This window comes from Apodemus sylvaticus, chromosome 7 (assembly GCF_947179515.1).
Source record: "Apodemus sylvaticus chromosome 7, mApoSyl1.1, whole genome shotgun sequence".
Classification (NCBI taxonomy): Eukaryota; Metazoa; Chordata; class Mammalia; order Rodentia; family Muridae; genus Apodemus; species Apodemus sylvaticus.
The window spans coordinates 92,265,209-92,272,403 of record NC_067478.1 but is presented as its reverse complement, the minus strand read 5'-3'; the positions used below and the strand labels follow the sequence as shown (position 1 = coordinate 92,272,403).

At 36.2% G+C, this 7,195-nt stretch overlaps 1 pseudogene; it reads left to right on the top strand.

Moving 5' to 3' along the window:
- The first annotated feature begins 3,932 nt into the window (after window positions 1–3,932).
- LOC127689778 (olfactory receptor 150-like) lies at window positions 3,933–4,635 on the top strand (annotated as a pseudogene).
- Window positions 4,636–7,195: the final 2,560 nt, after the last annotated feature.

Genomic DNA, 7,195 nt, shown 5'->3' with positions numbered 1-7,195 from the left:
TGGTCAGACAGATACTGCCCAGTATCTTTAGGTAGAGTATAACTAACTTTAATATAAATATTCAATTTTCCTGGATAGATTTACCTTATAATGCTCTATCTAAACCATACCTTCAGTTTAGAACAAGTTGTCAAGGAACTTCTTATCTTACCCTCCTATCTCTTCTGTCACTTAGATATCTTGTTTGTTTTAGTCAAATATTGAAATTCTTGGTTTGATTTGACAATTGTTAAAGATCAGTAATATTACTTTACAATTTGATTTTGTATACTATGCAACCAGTTTACCTCTTCTTTCTGTTTAAGACTGAAATAGTCTGAGGAGTGATATCTCTGTGCTATGCCTGTCCCTTTATTCAACATCTAAAACATTGCTTCACTTTACCATTGTTGAATGGTTTTTACTATCAGTTCTCATTCACATGCAAACAATATCTTCTTGGCGCAGCTTTCATCCTGCAAGTATTGGTTGCTATTTTTAGAACTGTTATAATACTTTTGCATATGATTATTAGCTAACTTCTTGATAAAACACCTTTTTCACGACAAGCTTCTAAGTCAAGGACTAATTTTATATAGTCTCTGTGTTTACAAAACTATAAGATTTGTTTCTCTGCTTTCATATACAAAATTTGACTGTGAAATTCTCATGGGGATGATTATAAAGAGTAAGCAAAGAACCTTTGTTTTCCAGAACAACCTTGTCAGAGACAGAACAGATAAAACTAATTAGGTATTCAGTTAAAACAGTAGAAACTATGAAAGCATATGCTTTCGTATGAGTCTTGCTATGCTTTATGTCAGAATGATAGAATACTACATTGCACAATGGTTAGTTGACTTTGTTCAAGTCTGTAGCACCTGCGAAGTTGAAAGCATAATCCTCCTCTGGCCTGGTGCTTAATTGATGATTGTGCTTTATGACTTTTCTCAGGTAGAAAACATGGAAGAAAATCTCTAGGTTATGTGCATACCTTCTGTTTTTAACTCCTATTGCATTGTGAGTCCTTATTTTATTTTATTTATGAAATTCAGGGTTAGAAGCATAAATACAACCTATTATAGTATGAATTGAAGAACACAACAGTGAACTGTGGGACAGAGAAATGCCCCAGTGTTGAGAAAACCTGAATATTTGATATAAGTTATGAAGTACACAAAAGGTTGACATAAATGGGAAAGGATTGCAGGCACATAGAAAGGTTCTAGGATGTACTGGAATCTTGCTTCTAGTCAGGCTATTTGACTACTCTTTAAAAATATATACTCTAGTTTGACATACTATAAAATTTGCATTATTCAATATAATTCAATTTTTAATATATCTATTATATTATGCAATCCTTACCATGTTCTATTGTATAACGTTTTCATCTCCACCTTAAAGAAGAATCTAAGTATGAGCAGTGACATTAGTACTTCTCTTTCCATCTTGAAGATATTGAAGCTTCTTTCTGTCTGTATTACTGCCCTGTTCTTGATACTTTATAAAATAGCCCCTGATAATCTATTGTCTTACATTCTTGGTCTGTATTACTTACACTCTTCCTTTCTTCCTTCCTTCCTTCCTTCCTTCCTTCCTTCCTTCCTTCCTTCCTTCCTTCCTTTCTTCCTTTCTTTCTTTTCATGTTTTTTTGTCTTTTATATGATATTTTCCTTATTACGTTTCAACTTAATAAAGAGATAAGATTTGTTTCTCTTTCTAGGTCTCCCCTCTGAAAACCCAGTATCACATCTTCCTCCCCCTGCCTCTATGATGTGCTCCCCAACCCACCCATTCCCACTTTCAGCCCTAGAATTATCCTACACTGGGGCATCAAACTCCCTCAGGTCCAAGGGCTGCTCCTCTTACTGATATCCAACAAGGCTCTCCTATGCTACCTATGTGACAGGGATCATGAGTTCCTCAATGTGTACTCTTTAGTTGGTGGTCCAGTCCCTGAGATCTCTACGAGGTCTAGCCGGTTGACACAATGATTCAAGCACTTCCGAGTCATGATCTACTCAACAACTTTAAGGCTCTTTATTGTAGAATAGTGTTCCATTTTATGGAAAAAGTGTACCTTGCCTGTTTATTATTCAGTGTATGAACATCTGGACTTTTCTCAAATTTATGATATCATGAATACTTATACTTAGTCATTACTGTACACATTTTTGAATGAATATATATTTTCAATTCTTGTGGGTATAACACTAGACTGAAATTTCTGGGATACATGATACCACCATAGGTTATATTTTGAAACATTTGAAATTGTTTTCCAGTCTTTAATATTTTAAAGTACCACCAAAAATATGTGAAGATTCTAATTTGTTTACATCCTTGTAATATTTACAGCTTTAATGACAATCATTATGATCAGTGTGAAACATTTTTTCACTATAGATTTGATTTGAATTTTCTTAATAATGAACAATAAAGAACAGTGTTTCCAATGTTTATTGGCTAAGTGAGCATCTCCACTAGAAGGATGGCTATTCCTTCCTATATTTTTGTCTTTATCAATTGCATCATTTGACCTTTTCATTTTAAACCATACAAGATATAATGTGCACTATCTAAATTTTCCCATATCTTAATCTTTTTTCCATGCTACATGTAATGTTTCCAGACATGTTATATTCACTGTATTAATTTTGTATGACAGCCTCTGATTTTAGCACTTTATCTAGTAAAGATTAGCAATTTCCTATTGGTAAAACATTGGTCATTTTCCCCTCAATATTAATATGGATTTATCTTCTGTATTTACTTCTATGAAACATTTTGAATTAGTTTGACTGAATGGCAGGAGAGTTATATATTAACAGCATTTACCTCATATCATATATTTATAAAATATTTCTACACTGACTTAGCATATAATGCTCAGACCCAAACCTTATTGATATAAGCTTGGTTCTGGGATTTCAAATGTGTTATAGTGACTGGCACATCTATATATATGACAGTACTATACCCTGCAATCTATTAGAGATTACAGTGAGATTCAAGAGGGGAGAGGTCTTCATTCTGTCATTTCAGGTTAGTTCTCATTTTCTCAGACCACATAATATTCATCAATAAAAATTCATAGTGGTATAATAGCTCATGTCCAAGAAAATTTAAAAGAAAACAAGGAAGTTGATAGTGATATCACTGAGTTCAGAGATTAATAGGGAAATTAGGTCTAATTTCACAAAGATTTTCATTGACTTCTGAGCATGGATGCCTTTCTTTATCTGTATGTTGTTAATTCCTTTCCACAGAAACTCACAGTTCAAAGGGAAATGGCAATTATTTCTCCTATTTAATGTCAATATAAGCAAATTATGATTTTATTATGTTATTAATGAATTTAATAGTTGTTGAGTTCGACTTTAATCATCTGTTCTAAAATTTGCTGAGCATTTAAAAGTTTCTACAAGTTCCTTCACATATTTATTGGAATATTTATACAGAATATTACATTATTAAAATGCTAAGACTGTCATTTCTTCCTTGTCCATGAAAGGAGCTTTATTTTCAGTGTCTTATTTACATTCTCGATCTAGAACCTACACTTAAACATTGAATAAACATGTCAAAATTGCTTCATTTATTTACTTTTTGTGAAAGTTTTCCATAGATCGTTTTTGGGAAGTCCTTGATGATACTGGTTTTTTGATATAAAGCAATATTTACAATATAGCAATAAGGTGCTATAAAACATTAAATTTATTAAATCAGTTTGACAGATGTTCATGAAACAAAAACAGACATAGATACTTTAGATAATGTATTTGTATGTCACTTGTAAAAGCCTTGATCTGCTAACATACATGAAGAGTTGTTAGAAACAGGAAAAAACAGAGTGAAAAACACCTAGAGCACAGTGCCACACACCTAGAGCACAGAGATAAACAACATTTTTCCTAACTTATGTTTCTACATAAAACATCCAGGTCCATATGGCAGATAGAAATCACTCCACAATAACTGAGGTCATCCTTGCTGGATTAACAGACCAACCAGAGCTGCAGCTGCCCCTGTTCCTTCTCTTTCTTGGAATCTGCCTGTTTACAATACTGGGGAACCTGGGCATGATCATCCTGATCCTCGTCAGCTCCCATCTGCACACACCCATATACTTCTTCCTCAGCAGCTTGTAATTCATTGACCTCTGTTACTCCACTGTTATTACCCTCAACATGCTGGTGAATTTTGTTACAAAGAAGAATGCCATCCCTTATCAGGAATATATGACTCAGCTCTATTTCTTCCTTGCTTTTGTTATATCTGAGTGCCACATGTTGGCTGCAATGGCATATGACTGTTATGTTGCCATTTGTAATCCCTTGCTCTACAATGTTACCATGTCTTACCATGTCTGTTTCTATATGGTAGGTGGGGGTATGATACAGGCTTCATTGGTGCAGCAGTTCATACTTTCTGCATGCTAAGAGTAGTTTTCTATAAGGCTAATATAATAAACCATTACTTCTGTGATTTTTCCCATCGATGGAGCTTGCCTGCTCCAATACTTATGTCAATGACATAGTACTCCTGTATCTTTCAAAAAGAATTACAATTGTTTACAAGAAATTTCTGTTTGCTAGCATTTTTCTTTCAGTGTCATTTCAACATCTTTCTAGCCCAGGCTGTAGATCATAGAGTTCAGTATGGATAAAAGGATTGTATAAAACACAGGTGACTCCTACTGCCATTTTCGCTCCCAGACAGACAAGACAGACAGCTCCAGGTACACAGAGATATCCCTAGTTTAATATCACTTGGGACACAGACAACCAGGCTTCTGCCTGCACCCAAGACCTGGGTAGCTTTGCGGTACATCTGTGTATTAGCCCTGATGTGGGTCGATTGCCCTGCAGAGTAATCAGCACTTGTAGGGGCTCCCTGCAGCATTCTTCGCTTCCAGTCAGACAGGACAGGCAGCTCCAGGTACACAGAGAAAACCACGAGTATAACATTGCTTGGGGCAAGGCACCCCAGGCTCCAATGGCCCCCAGGGGTAGGGCAGCCCATCAGCAATCTGTGCCAGGGGAAAACCAGTCATCCAGAGGAGCAGAAATAGCCTTACAGGCTTACAGGAGGTTCAAGCACCAGACAGTGGCAACAGGACCAAATAACACCAGAGATAACCAGATGGCAAAAGACAAACTTAGGAATGTTACTAACAGAAATCAAGGAAATATGGCAGCATCTGAACCCAATTCTCAGACAACAGCAAGTTCTGGAAACGCCAACATATCAGAAAAACAAGATTTGGATTTGAAATCACAGGTCAAGATGCTGGTAGAGGAATATAAAAGGGATATAAATAAATTTCTTATAGAAATACAGGAGAAACTGGATCAAAAGTTAGAAGCCCTTACAAGGGAAGCCCAAAAATCATTTAGATAAATTCAGGAGACTATGGGTCAAGAGATAGAAGCCAATAAAGAGGAAATGCAAAAATCAGTTAAAAAAAAATACAGGAGAACTTGGGTCAACAGGCAGAAGTCATGAGAGAAGAAACACAAAAATCTCTTAAAGAATTACAGGAAAACACAAACAAGTGAAGGAACTGAGCAAAGCTATCCAGGATCTAAAAACAAAAGTAGAAACAACTAAGAGATCACAAGGGAGACAACTTTGGAGATAGAAAACCTTGGGAAGAAATGAGGGGTCCATTCTTTCATACTAAAAGTCTTCGAAAGAACAGGAATTCAAGGCCCATACCTAAACATAGTATAAACAATATATAGCGAACTGGTAGTCAATATCAAACTAAATAGAGAGAAGCTTGAAGCAATCCCACTAACATCAGGGACTAGACAAGGCTGCCCCCTCTCCATATCTTTTCAATATAGTACTTGAAGTTCTAGCTAGAGCAATTTAACAACATAATCAGATCAAAGTGATACAAATTGTAAAAGAAGAAGTCAAACTACTTCTATTCACAGATGATATGATAGTATACTTAAGTGACCCAAAAAAACTGCACCAGAGAACTCCTACAGCTGATTAACAACTTCAGCGAAGTGGCTGGTTATAAAATCAGCTCAAGCAAAACAGGAGCCTTCCTATACTCAAAGGATAAGCAGTCTGAGAAAGAAATTAGAGAAATGACACCTTTCACAGTATCCACAAACAATATAAAATATCTTGGTGTGACTCTAACCAAACAAGTGAAAGATTTGTATGGCAAGAACTTCAGGTCTCTGAAGAAGAAAATCAAAGAAGACCTCAGAATGGAAAAATCTTCCATGTTCATGCATTGGCAGGATTAATATAGTAAAAATGGTCATCTTGCCAAAAGAAATATACAAATTCAATGCAATCCCCATCAGAATACCAACTCAGTTCTTCACAGAGTTAGAAAGAACAATTCTCGAATTCATGTTGAATAACAAAAACCCAGGATAGCTAAACCTATTCTCAAGAGCAAAAGAACTGGGGGAATCAGCATCCCAGACCTCAAGCATTACTACAGAGCAATAGTGTTAAAAACTGCATGGTATTGGTACAGTGACAGGCTAGTAGATCAATGGAATAGAAATGAATACCCACAAGTGAACCCACACACCTATGTTCACTTGATCTTTGACAAAGGAGCTAAAACCATCCAGTGGAAAAAAAGGTAGTCTTTTCAACAAATGATGCTGGTTCAACTGGAGGTAGGCATGCAGAAGAATGCAAATCAATCCATTCTTATCTCCTTGTACTAAGTTCAACTCCAAGTGGATTAAGGACCTCCACATAAACTCCGACACACTGAAACTAATAGAAAAGAAACTGGGGAAGACCTTTGAAGACATGGGCACAGGGGAAAAGTTCCTAAATAGAACATCTAGAGCTTATGCTCTAAGATCAAGAATTGATAAATGGGACCTCATAAAATTACAACGTTTCTGAAAGGCAAAGGACACTCTCAAACGGACAAATCGGCAGCGTTACACCAGTCAGAATGGCTAAGATTAAAAACTCAGGAGACAGCAGGTGTTGGCGAGGATGTGGAGAAAGAGGAACACTCCTCCACTGCTGGTGGGGTTGTAAATTGGTACAAGCACTCTGGAAATCAGTCTGGCGGTTCCTCAGAAAACTGAGCATTTCACTTCCAAAAGATCCTGCTATACCACCCTGGGGCATATACCAGGAGAATTCCTCAGCATGTAATAAGTATATATGCTCCACTATGTTTATAGCAGCCCTATTTATTATAATAGCCAGA